We start from the raw sequence: 14406 nt of genomic DNA, 5'->3' as shown, positions 1-14406 counted from the left end.
GGCTCTGCAGGGCGCCATCACACCCGTACACCTGCTGGCTGAGAAGAGGCTGTTGCAGTACGTTTTCCATCACCAACTGACCTCCATTTTTGCCACCTCTCTTTCGTGTAAAAAGAAAAAAGCTGAAGAGGACAGGAAATAGGATTTCAACACAGCTTGGTGGGTCGAGGGCAATAAGAACAATCAAAGTTGTAACTCAGCGTTTTATCAGACCTTTGACCTTTGTCACTGTACGTTCACACTCTGCATTCAGGCAGATTCCCGTCTTCTCGTATTACTTAGTCCTGCATAAATAAAACAAGAACCTAGAAGCCGTCCACAGGCCATGAGGCTGATAAAGTGAAATCCACTTGAGTTCTGCCATAATAATGATGATCGTGTAAGTTTGCACAACAGTTGCACACAAAGCCTGACAGGATGTCAGAAAGAAGATCTAATCATGTGACGCTGTGGTCGCTTACGTTCCTCGGCTGGTTTTGATGCTGGAAGACGACCCGATAAAAAGGATTTCAGAATCGCCAGCAGAGTCCTGCATGTGGATTAAAGTTATTCACCGGCTTGTTCTCGACTTATCTTTCGTGGAGATAAGGTCAGACAGAGTCAAATACTTTCCCTACACAAAAGAAAATACGACAGATATCCGAGAGAAGTAAATTCAACTTCTCAGCAAGTATGCGCGGATGATTAAAGTTGAGTTAAAAAGGCTCGATGAAATCAGCCCAGTGAGAGAGATGATGTTTCATATCTGCTTCTGCTGATAATAAACTGGCAAAATGACTTTTCAATACATATTTCATAACCACGCGCATTTCACTTCAGCCTAATACCAAAGCTATTAACGGATAGATAGCTGCAACCTGTACGATAACCTTCAGGGTGATCGATGATTCCTAAAAGACTGCAGCATATTATCACACCTCTTCACACGGGCCTCTAATTTCCCTGAGAGGTAAGTCTTCTGACTTTAAACTAGTTCAGTAATAAAGTTGGTAATGGTCTTCGTTTTGCAAAAATGTCGTCATTCGTAAGGTCTACGGCTATATTATGTCCCATTTACAGAGGTCATGTTGATTGATGCACACGTACGTGGATTTTGTTTTGCCCGCGAGACAGAATTGTCAACTCAATTCGAGTTTACGGTCCGACATCGCCGCCACTCTGCACTGTTTCTGTCGGGATGTATTTGATTTTCCTAAACAATCACCAGAGACCAATGAAACCGTTTGCATCGATCAGCGGTTTAAGTCAACGCTGATGAGTAAGCAGGGTTTCTAGAAGTGGATCAAAGTGATGTAATAAACAACCTCTGGGCGTGTGTGAGAAGACGAGCCGCCTGTCTGACTGTGCTTGATGACGGTTTGCGATAGCGTGAGAATCATTCATCGTCCCTCAGCGCTCCTTCGATTTTAACCGATTGATTGGTGTATTGTGTCACGATGCCCGACCAAGTCAGGACATCTGGTCTAAAGCCTGTGACAAATGTATCAAAGCAAACTCTAAAAGCAGTCATCAACAATTGGGTCCAGTCTAGTTTGGACAACTAACAACCCCTTAATTACCCGACTCATCTTCCCTTCGGTTTGTTTGAGTGTCTGTCAGGGTTTCCTGCATGCAGCTTTGCTGTTTTGGCTCAGTCTCAGTGCTCAGAAAGCGGCTTCCAAATGCAGCTGGCAGCCGCCAACTACCGGCAAACAACGTTGACAACGAGCTTTGCAACAAAGTGCAGCATCTATAAAGTGAAGAGCCTGATATTCCCCTGAGGAGTTGGAGGAGACCAAAACAGAGCTACTGTGGCAAATACCGACTAACAGGCTTACACCAGGTGGAGAGAAACACAACTCCGTATAAACGTTTCCCTGCTGGATGTTTGTATAAACAACCGTTTGCTCACATATTCAACGTCTTCAATGAAAAGAGACTTAATTCTAAAAAACAAAATTGATGTAGATAAAAAAAGGAAAAAGATCACGGCCCTGGGTAAAAGAAAGCAAACACAGACGGCTTATAGGGGACAGGGACATTAGTCCGTGGGATCAACGTCAACGCTTTCAAGGTTTCATGGCAGTTAAACGTTTGCATACATCAGCTTATCATGAAATATGTAAAAAACGCGAGTGTGGCTTTTAAACAAAAGCAAATGCAGTTCTATGGAAGAAGGAAAGTGTTCTTACAAAGTTTATCGGGTAACCTAAAAAGGTTATTGGCCCCACATTGGAGTTGGGGGAATAGATACTTGCTGCCCCCCCGGGCCATTTCTCTGTGAAGACAAAAGGACTTTAGTGTCAGTTGAAATAATAGGATTCACATTTCAATGACGATTAAAACAAAATTATTTCCCTATCGTCGGATTTCCTTAACAGTGCGATATCAATGTATCGATATGGTTTGTTTTTATGAGATGTGGAGACACTTTGAAGGTTGGCGGTCAGAGACTGAGCCTCACCGAGCCGCTGACACAGGTCTACTTTCAGTGGATCAGTTGAAACTCTGCAATAAATCATTATTTTTGCTTTACCCTCAGGGACCAAAAATCCAATAATGAAAATCCGAAAATTTAAATAACTCTGTGATCTCTTACGGCTTAAGGGTAGAAAGCGTCTAATGTGATATAGATGCCGTGAAGATGACAAAGCAAGCACAGGACAAACGGGAGGAACTATGCCAGATGACTGTGCATAACCAGACCAAACGCTAATAGCTCAATTAAAGCAGTCACATTGTTCACAGTAAAGAAACTAATAAATTAGGTTCACAGAGACAAACGTCACTGATGCCTGTGGCTCTTTTTACTTTTGCTCCCTCTGGTGACCCTCTTAAAACCAGCTTACAGCGACCGTTAAAATAAGCAGCTTAAGGCACATCTTCATCATTTCAGCACTCAGCGCGTAGAACAAACAGCGGGTCATCAGGTGAATCAATCTGAACTCTGACCAGGTCTGGTGCATGTGGAGGCGTCTCAGGGAGTCCTGCTACATTGAGAAATGAAGGTATAATACAGACAGATTGCATGCTTGCCTGAAAAGTGTACCCAGATCTTGTAAAACAAAAAGTAATATTAAGAATATTCTAATGGTTCTGTCAGCTCTGTGTTCTCTGAGGCTGAATCATTTGGACATTTTTACCATAACAGCTTTTCAATATTCTCCCGTCCAATCTTCTCATAAATTATTGGAATGCTGTCTGGATTAGCTCTCATTTATATTGAGACTTATCTTTAAGCAGCAGAAACGTGCAGTTAAATGAAATAAATCTGCAGGACCAAGATACGGATCCTCTGTTCCATTAAAAAAAAGAGTTATTAAATGTTTACCAAGTGAGTCGTATAGCTGAGTAGCTCCGTTTGTCCAAGGCTCAATGAAATGATAATATTGCTCATGAATAAAACAAGATTTCATTTTCAATCCAGATTTCTTTAAACATAATACTACTTTAATTTATGTGCGAGTTCAGCACAGAGGCACTCGGATATGGATATTTTTCATTTAACAAATTAAGTAATTTCTGAAAAAGTGAAAAATCTCATTAACTGCTGTATCAGATGGAGTAGCATAAAACAATAAAAAAACAACTCAGCTGAGCCTCAGCAGAGCTTGGATTGATGAAAGTTTAGGAAACTCAGACATTATAGAGCAGTGCGATACGTCTATAATTGATCATTCCCCGACCCCTTTAATTGATAAAAACACGGCCTCTCCTCGATTCGCACTTTCAAGACCGAACATGTTTATTCATTTCTCCTCCACTCAATTTTGTTTCCATGTCATGCAGAGTATCGCGGCCTCATGGGACCACTAACAAGGCAAGACACCATTGGTTTTGTTGCCCCCCCCCCCCCCCCCCATTACTTTTGCTTTAATTGCTACATTTTATGGCCTTCCTACTTTTGTGTGTCTGCATGTGTGAGCTCCAAACAACTGTGGGTGTGGGTTGGTGGCTGAGGGTATTGATGTGATAACTTTTGGTACAATTAAGAGTTGGATATTTGAAACTGCTCTCATTATTTCTCACCGCAACCGTTTCAGTGTTCGTGTGCATTTTAGATGTGCAAGAACAAACGTGTTCCGTGCGCACTTGAATCCCAGATACATTTGATGGAGTGATTTGGGAACTTCAGGAGGTCACACTGCGTTATTCGCATTGTATGTGAATAAAAATTTTTAATGCGCCTGAGAAAAACAAAAACAGGGAAATGGGATGAGAGTTCAATATATTTGTCTTATGGCAAAATGGCATCAACATAGACACTAAATCATTTTTCTTAATGTTTTATTCCCTCAAAAATATTAATGTATTTGTTAGCAAAGTAAGAGTTTATCATTTCTATCGCATATTTAAAAAAAACAACAACATGCTGCTTTAGCATAGTGTTACGGACCTGCCGGCTCCTCCTCCTCGTTTTGTCTATTTGCATCTCCCCTACAGGTGAGCGGAGCACAGGTGTGACGGGTTTCCTATGATTCCTTCCAGGAACACCTGGGATGGCTTTATGTATCCTGAGGGGTTTAAAAGCTGGGGAGACCTGGTGGAAGGAGGGCTGCCGCTTCTCCTTCTCTCCTGCACCGTTTTGCTGATTTTGTTTCCTTTTACATGACTTTTCACATACCCTGATTTCATACGCTTTCAGTTCTCCTGACTAACACTTATACTGACTTTATTTACTTTACGTTGCTCATTCGTTGTCCTTAATAAACGGTATTTTCTTTCAATCAACTCATCCGCGTGGTCTTCCCTCTCTGTTGCATGGCCAGGCACAGGCGGAATGTAACAGAATCTTTAGTCTTTTTAGTTTGGAGGATTTTTTTGTTACTCCATCCGTGGAGGGAATGTAACAATAGAACTAAACGTATTATTTATCTGACTTTAATACCAATTATGTATTATTCTATTCTAACGCTGTGACACGAACACACATTGTATTCAAAACACAATGCATTTAACAGGAATTAATTAACCCTAACCCAAGAGGCTTGCATAGTGAAACAATAATACCAAATAATAAAAGCATCTTTAAGTCAGAAAGTATTAATGTTTCAAATGGGAATGTGTAAGTGTTGCCAAAATGAATCTCATGAGCCCAAATAGAAATGTGCTGTAGCTACTTGCTGTTGAAGATGCTTCCCAAGCGCTCCGCGCTGCTCTGTGGAGGCTTTCAGAGACCTGAGAATTTGGACACAGCTGCTAAAAAGGCCCCATGAGAAGTCCAGAGGCTGGATTTGCAGGACTTTGTGTCATCAAGGGACAATCCGTGGCTTTGTTACAAAGTCCCACAGCCGAGTGAGTAAGTTAGTTTAAGAAGAGTCTGAAATTCTTTTCAGCCAGCGACAATGCTTCCTTACTTACTTAGTCACAGGTTTTCAGTCTGATGTGAACTTTGCTGGAGGGATTATTTGGCTTCACCCACTGGGATCATTGTGCCACAATCTTCACCAGAGACATTTGATCATTGAATATCTGTTTAATGAGAGCCTTGTTTATCCAGTAGCATCCTTAGTCAAACCAAACCTGACCATTTCAAGTAATTCTCCATAAACAGAATTGATGACTAGCAGTCTGCCTGTGCAAGCACGTTACAGGAGGCATTCAGCACAAATACCTTAGCTTGAAAAAAAAAAGGTTTCTTTAAAAGAATGTATCAACATATGGGGAGTAATTCATTGGAATGGTTATTCTAGTCAATTGATACTTTAAAAGAATAATTTGAAATTAAAGGAAACACATTTGTCGTCTTGGTTTTCTGCAGCATTGGCTGGACTTTTGTCACTGGATGCGTGGGTCATAATAATAGCAACACGTCATGCCCGAAAAAAATGGGGAACCTCTGGTGAGAGTTTCACATGACAAAGCTTGTTGGACAAGACGTCCAATTTACACATAGCCGGTGTGAATCAGTGGCCTGCAGTCACCCAAGTCTACTGGACATGACACGTTCTGTTTTTCATCCTTGGATGTGTGTGGAATGTAGTTAATTTATCATTTCAGAATTTTGTGTAGAGTTTCGAAAAAAAAAAAAGCGACATGGGAAGCGATTTGGTCGTATTGGATTTTAGTTTGCAGGGTAATTCTGTTTTGTAGATATTCCTGTAGGATTACAGGGCTTTGTACTTTTGGAAAAAGGCAATTAAAATGGAAGAATATATATATTACTTATCAAGAGCCGCTGCTGGAGTTCATTTTGGACATTTGCACACAATAACTTGGAAGAAGAAATACTTAATTATGCCTCATCAATATCAAAATTCGACTTGCCGGCGGGACGTGCACACTGGGACTGAACACGCATGAACGAGTGGCCAGCATGACCACGTTAACACGGCACAAAGAAACTCGGATTTAAAGGAGGGAGAGTGACTTCATTTATTGAAGTGACATTTTTTACCGCACAACATTAATAAGTAATCTAGTTATGCAAAGTATGTATTCGGCAGTTGCATTTACTTTTACTTTCCGCGTCCAAGCCCACGTTGGTACCATTTGCACATTCTGTGAGGTAATGCAAGGCTTTCTGTAAATGACGCGCATGAGTGATTGCCTCTGTCTAGTTCAATTCCAAATCCACAGCAGTAAAGTACGTCGAGGCATGAATGTTAATTAACCACAGATGAATGGTGCACTACCTGGATACAACACAAACACACATCCTGCCCAGTCTCCCAAACATGCTTCTCTGTCTGCAGGCCTCCCGGCATCCCAGTGAACTCTTCTATCTGCGAGAACAAGGTTTTGGGGATTTTATATTTGGTGTTTTTAAATTATTCAGAGTGCATCCCCAACATTTATCTCCAACGGAGCCACGCTGTTCCGTTGGTGTCGAACTCTCTCCGTCTGACTCTTACTTCATCAGTCTTTTTCTTGCTTACTCGCTCCGTCTCACAACCCCCACTCAATTCTTCAAACACACACACACACACAGGGATAAGATCTGCCTTGGCAATTACTCCCAGGAATATTGATCATGACGCCCTTGTGCGGCGGGCCTTTTCTTGCAGCACGCAGCGGATAGAGCGGGAACTCCTTTTGGGGCAGACTGGATCTGAGCTTCATGTTACGAGCTCACAGGAAGCTCAGTGGCCCGAAACACAATGCAAGAAAAGCCTCTACACGAGGACGCCGACGCACCGCGGGGCTCTCGGGGGCTTGGATTAGTCGCGTAGACGCTGTGTGGCGTCGCTGCATTATTAATCTAGAAGGAGGCAGAGGCTTACTTTGTGTCTTGTCCCATCCCACAGGCGAGACAACACCAGTCTTTGTTACCTCAGACCTGCTTGGAAGAAGCTGCCGGAGAAAGCGGGAGGAACCCGGCACAGTGAAGCAGCTCAGCATATGAAGAGTGGGGACACTGAGGCTGCACTGGGAGAATATACTGCACGTATGTAAATATATATAGTCGGAACGTAAAGTAGAGCAGAGCTAAAAAAGAACAAGTATGCAAAAGAACATGCCTGTTCAGCAAAAACATTCCCTGGATTATGTACTCAACTAAGTTCATCCTCTGACAATCTGGAGACAGTTCTGCACATAACTGCTTTGCATCTCATTATGCCACACGCAGTACGCAGCCTTACACAACCGGGGCTACAGTGGATTTATGGTGATCTGCAAAATTAAAAAAAGAAGCGAATACACATTGTCCTGTTTTTGAGCACAAAATTGCGCAAATCCTCGTGGTCATTTTAACCGCTCAATCTTCACCTGCGGGAGGAGTCTCGCCAACTCCGTATGTATGTTTGAGAAGACAGAAACAGGAGGAGAAATTTGGGATGAAAAGTACGTTTAGATGATGCACAAAAACATCTAGAATTCTTCACTCTGTGAAATTCTCCTGCAACGAGTCAACAGACGTTGTGTTTGCTGCTGTGTGAGACACCGCTCATGAGACAAAGGTTTAAAGTGTTACTGAATTCAAGTGAAAGCAAAAACATTTTGCTCACTTACCGCTGGTGGTATCCAACCAGCCACACAGATCGCTGTCAACTGTTTCCTCAGAGACGCTATCTTTAGAGGCTGTTTCCATGAAAACTGTTCATAATGAGCTGTGTATCAGACAGAAACATTTTTTTTTTTTTTGGTTTCTATGCTGTGCTGTTCTTTCTACTTGCTCAGGGTTTTCCAGCTTGAATTCCCAAAACCCTTCAAGCAGCACAGACTTGTAAATTAGCCCATTTCAACTTGATGAGGGCCACCTGTTCATGAGAGGGGTTGGGGCTTTGGTCATTAGCATAATCAACACACAGCGGCTACACGGGGAAACCTGAGGCTGCCCGCCGCGCTCCACATGTGGCCAAGTGTCATTCCCATGAAGTCTCCCAAGAAGTTCTCAAAGTGGAACTTGGACGTGATTTTATGGGAAATTAGCTGAAGAAATGTAGCGATAAGAAACTCGTTGTTGTGATATTTTACACCAAAAGACAATAAGACACTGCATCACTGAGGCAGCTTTTGGAGTGTGAGAGCTAGTACAGAACTGTTGGAGCTGTCACGACACATGTACCAATAAAGCTAAAAAAAAACCACTGATGCTGTTAACCGAATGTAAACATTACATTGATACAATCAAAATCCCCCCGAAACATAAATCAAGAAATTCTCGAACATCACTCGTGCATGAAACTTAAGAATGGATCAGTGAGATTGAAAAAAAAGGCATTCTTTTTTATAAATTGGTTGAATTGACCCTTTGAAGAGGTTTGAGTAAAAAGGTGTTTGCGGCACTGAAAGTCATTAGCGACCCTCCGCTGTGTGCGCCCCTTTGGCTGGGTGACATTACAGTTATGTCATGTTGCATGGAAACTGGCATCATTGGAATCAGTGACCTGTGATTAGCCAGGGAGCTGGTTTGCTTCGGGCGATTGCATTTCCGCATGGATGTTAAGCAAATCGGCAAACATCTAGGATGTTATAAATAACGGAAATTTTCCACTAAAAATTGGAAAAAAATGAAATGACTCCCGCTGTGTGGCTGATGAACAGCGTGCTCAGGCATCCTAATAAATACTTACTCATAATTTCTAATCACTTTCACGCTGAGAGAGAGAGAGCGCGAGCGACAAGGTCGGCTGGCAAGGTGTTCATTGCTTTGAATGGGGGCATTAGAATAGAATCACTGTGCTCAAATCAAAAGGGAAAACTGGATCTGCACCCAACAAATGAACATTGCCTAATGTTTAATCGATTCATATGAAGATATATTGGGAAAATGATAAATTGTGATGTGACCCTGAACTGAGTCTGAAATTACACCACAGTTTCAAAAGTGACTTTCAAGCTGGAATTACAGTCACTGAGGCCACAGTGAAACACGACCCGCAGGAACGATCTCGGGCTAATCTCGGAAGATCAGCTGGGGGAAAAACTGCGAATAAATACAAAAACGTTTCCAAAAAGGGGTTCAAGAGCTCCTCCGTGTGTCAACGACACGCGCAAAAGCACCTCCCGGTCTGCAGCCTCCTTTGCCTTGACGACGGCGGCGGCTTAGATTCACATGGCAGCGGGGGCGTGTGGGGTCAAGGGCGAGGCTGTCGTTCCACGGGGAACTGCTGGCTGCAGGCAGTAATCTAACAGCGGGTCTAATCGAAGCTGCCCAATCCACAGCTCTACCGGTCTGCATGGGAGTGAAAAAAGACAAAAAAATGGAATTATAAAACCGGCCGGGCTTCAAAAGGCAGAACTAAATGTTTTAGAGGAAGAACATTCCTCACAAAGTATCATGTTTTTATGTATTTGCTGAAATCAAGGGGTGGCACCCTGCAAGTAGCTAAAAGCCTCCCTCCTCTAATGCCCCCAAAAGAGCAAAAATGGAGAAATATCCCCTTTAGAAATTACTCTGATTACTAAAAAGGCTTATTCATAATAAGGCTTACAGTTAATACCTTTCATCCAAGGCTCCTTTATACACCTGCTTCCGCTAATGTTATCTGGATAATTGTGGGTTAATGTCAGATAAATGTCTCTGAATTAACCAATCATCCAACTCTGCATAATCAAATGTTGAAATGTTTTTTTTTAGTACTCAGGTAATTAACATTTATTTTGCGTGGTCCATTAAAAGCCTTGTAGTGAATGTATCGTAGCAAGTTGGATTCATGAATCTTCATCTATCTGGTTGGGTGCCAACTATCAAAAGCGGCCACTTTTCCATTGAAACGCCACGTGCACTCTCTTATTTAGAGCACTCAGTTGTCCACCTCCATGCCTCGGTAAAGAGTTTTGCTCGTCAGCATTATTTGCATTATTTGCAGTAGAGTGGCAGCCAAAATAAGCAGAGGTGGACAAGCGAGGTGCAGGTCCTGGAGCTCGGATCCTTCCCGCCATGCTGGCTGCTTTGCTTTGCTTTAGAAAAGTCTCTTCATCTGCCTTTAACACTCTAAAGCCAGACTGAAATATTCAAACAAATATTGGAGAGGATTTTAACAGAATTCAGAGCATCACTCTGACTTTCATCTCTTCTGAGAGAGAAGAACGCTTATTCATGACGACGAGTATAGAGGTTTTAGTCCCTAACTGGCCGTCATGAGGAAAGATATAACCTGTGCTGTATAATAATTGCACGTGCACTTCTAACCACTGCTTGGTCATCGGGTTTTTGAGAAAAACTGGGTGCGGAAAGTTGAAAAAACTGCAAAGTACTCAAAACTGAAAAGACGGAGCGAAGGAGCCGGAGCCCACTCTCCTCTCAGACACCAGAGGACTTTCTGTCCTTCAGCTGCAGCTCACGCTGTCACACAATGACACCGTAATTACAGAGCAGGGGACCAAAAGAAGGACAGACACTGCCCACTTTGCCTCCCCAGTGGCCAAATCAGCAAGCGGTGGCATTTGTGAAACTCCCGCTTCACGTCTCCATCCAACGGCCTCCGTCTTTACATCTCCTCTGGATCGCTGGTGTGTTCCCCTTAAGATAACGGCCGCTATTTTTCTCTCATGCCTTATAGATAACGGTTATTGCCTCACATATGCACATCCAAGAAGGATGAACTAATCCTTCTTCCTGCTGGGGGTGGGGGGGGGGGGGCGCCAAGTATGTTCTAGTATTAAGATCTAATCACCAGTCTACAGCCTTGGCCATCACAAAGAATGATATTCCTGTCATTCCCATATAATGTTTTTGTCTGTTTCCTCTTATACGATAACATCTCCTGGGCTTTTATTGGCGCCCCTACTGTGATAATTGCTTGGCACTGGGCACAAATGGTGCATGTATGGAAGCCCTGGGTTATCCCCCCCCCCCCCCCCCCACCCACCACTACATTCATCTTCATTCATCTTCCCAAGAACCATTGATTTGCAATTAGTCCAGGGGTGATGTTACACACTCGGGTCCCTTTACAACCTGCTCCAGCGTCTTTTGTGTGCTGCGCTCAGCTATTGTTGTTGCGTCCCGCCGTGTCTCCCCCCCCCCCCCACCGGGCTCCAAGCCGGCGTGGATAAAGTATTCAGCGAGCGGGACGTTGTCGACGCGTCTCGTCTCCGTCTCCTCCTCCCCCCTCCGTGATGTACGCCGGCGTGATTTTTTTTTATCAAACTCCCGACCGGGAAGACGGATGGCTTTGAATAGGGGAGCCTAATGTAAAAGTGTGTGGAGTGTTTGCTGAGGGGGAGATAAGCAGCGGCCGCCGTTTCTCTCTGGCTGCGTTGGGGTGGAGAGCCTTAAATCACCTGTTATCTCCCGCAGCCTCAGCCAGACGCTAATGGTCATCACAGCGGGCGGGAGGGAGGGGGGCCCGAGGTGGTGATGGGGAGGGACGGTGGGGTCTTTGTGTTGTGCAGGTGAACAGGTGTCCCATAAGGCCCATTGGGTTTCTGTAAAAGAGTCCTCAATTTACAGAATACACTGGTTCCTCACAACTTGGGTCTCAAGTTCTGGGATTTGACCATCTTTGAGATCTGGGATGGAGGCTTTTCCCGTTAAAAGAAGTGCTGAGGTACATGGGAGGACGGCAACATCGTGTCCAGTGCGGTAAGACAACATGGGATACAGGTGGGATGTAATCTTCTTCAGGTCTGTATTTCACTGCGGTTCATAACTGGATACGTGCTGACGAAGCTTATATATATATATATATATATATATATATATATATATATATATAATGTTTTGGTCTCCCCCGGTGTGCTCATGGCTTTTCCAGTCTTCCCCTCTGGTGTTTCTTCCTCTGGTTCATGACTCTGCCTGTTCTGACCGCTGCACATGATCCATGGTACTGATCCATCGCCTAGGGATAAATAACTTGATGGTAAAAGCAAAAGTGAGAGGTAATTATACCCCACGGCGCACAAACGCTGCTAAGTATACGTTTGGCCTGTAAAACATGTTGGATGTTTACTGCGTAGAGCTGGGGGAATCATTTCATACGTTTCATTGAGTTTCTCTCTGAACTGGGAGTTTGTGTAAGATGTCAGGCACTAATCAAACACACAAGATGATGTATTTAAATCAGAATACATTATTAGAAACGGGCTAAAAAGGCATTTAATGTTAAACACTAATCCCTTTAAATCCTGAATAATTGTCTGCTCAAAGATGCAGTCCCACGTTCCAATAGTGCTGATGGCCAAAACTACTCTTTACACTACACTAAAATCATCCATCAAAACATGTTGTCACAATATCAGTCACTGCCATAATTACCGTGTATTGAAATGAACTCTTGTGGCATCAAAGTCAATAACACGCTGGGCTCTCATCAGGCTGGCAACACAAAGCCCTTTGTGCGCTTTGCAACAAAGAAAGCAACCGGGAGTCGAGCGTCTGCGGCTCCGTTATCTCACAACGGCCTCAACTGTTGTCAAGCGCGCAGATATGTTTGAATAAAATCACACTACTATTAACTTTTATTGACTGATCGTGACATGCATGAGTATGCACATGTAATTATATATATATATATATATATATATATTTAAATAATCCTAACACAATGAATGAGTATACAACTGAACGCTTAAACACTTTGTGTACCATCGCAGCAGTTTGTCAGTCAGACACTTGAAAACTTCTAGTACTCAACTTCAACTCGTACTCTAAAAGACTGAAGTGATCCAAACGATCTTTGTCCAGACCTCCACCTCCAACAGAGTGGAGTGTTTAACTCGCTGTATGAAGCAAACATTTATTCCTGAAGAGTAATGTGGTGGCAAATGATTTTCTCTTGTTTAAAGAGGTAAATATCAGGTAAACTTATTCATGCGCCGTTAGAAACTTGGATTTATTGGCTTCAGAGCAGTGATCACGGTTAAGTACAAGTACAGCACGTGTGCCAAACAAAATGCTTGTGTCCCTCTGACCGATGATGCGCTTCACAGCGGCTTCACTTGGCCCCGCTCCGTGCCAAGAATCAGGTTTATAGTGTGTCGAGATAACAGGTGGGGCTTCAAATACAGAGCTAATAAAAGCCTAACTGCAGCCAATTGCTGAGTTGATTTAAGGTGAAGAGGGGGCAGGGCGGGGGGGGCAGGGGGGGTTATTACCTTGGGACAAGCTGAGGGTTTCCTCCTCTAGTTCCTGGGCTCGGCTCTGAGGCGGACCGGGTACCGTGGGGCCGACTTCACCCGTTGCTGCTGCGCCTACGGCGGGCTGATTGAAGCCGGCGAGGAAATAATCATTTTCCATTTCCCCCCCCCCTCCATCCGTTTTCATGACTGAGTCAGAATTAATTCTGCTGCCCTTTACAAGATTAGAATTCCAGCAGGCGGTGGGTTACCCACTTATCAGTAATATGAATTCCATCAGAGTCACACGGACCACGTTGAAATCTTTGGTCCGGGTTCTTGGGAGCGTTGAAGCGACAGGTTCACGATTTTTCCTTGAAGTTACATGAATGCAAGATTTGAGGCCGAGTTGCCAGCCAACAAGCTCATTTTTTGCCATTGCACTTCGGCCTTTTTGCCTGAATTCAACCGAAGCCTGCGAGAACGTGATTGGTCAACGCTACACACACTACAAACTGAAACAAAAAACAACTTTCGATACCAAAACCCTTCCATGTTGCATATGCATGCAGAATATGTATTAGCATCAGTATGAGTTGGTGTTTCAGCCACCTGCACGGCTCTATGGATTTACCATCAATCCATAGAGCCGTGCGATCCGTGGATCACTTCCTCTCCGCTCGGCCCTGAAATATCTCAACAATGGCGTGACATTTTTCACAGACATTTAAGTCTCAGAACATTAAATATCATCAACAATTAGATGGAATTAGGTGGAATTTACAACAACCTCTGGTGACCCAAATACTTGATTACATCCAATACAAAATGAACCCGACGTTCCCATCAGCTGTACTTTGCAGGCACATCCGGCTCTTACTCCCGTGGAACCAACTCCCCTTGTTTCTTTGCTTCTACTGCTTTGGGACCGACTTGAAAATAAAAATAAGGTTGACACTTCGATGGGACGGAATGCCTTCA

This window comes from Gasterosteus aculeatus, chromosome 18, assembly GCF_964276395.1.
Source record: "Gasterosteus aculeatus chromosome 18, fGasAcu3.hap1.1, whole genome shotgun sequence".
Classification (NCBI taxonomy): domain Eukaryota; kingdom Metazoa; phylum Chordata; class Actinopteri; order Perciformes; family Gasterosteidae; genus Gasterosteus; species Gasterosteus aculeatus.
Note: the sequence above shows the minus strand (reverse complement) of the source record.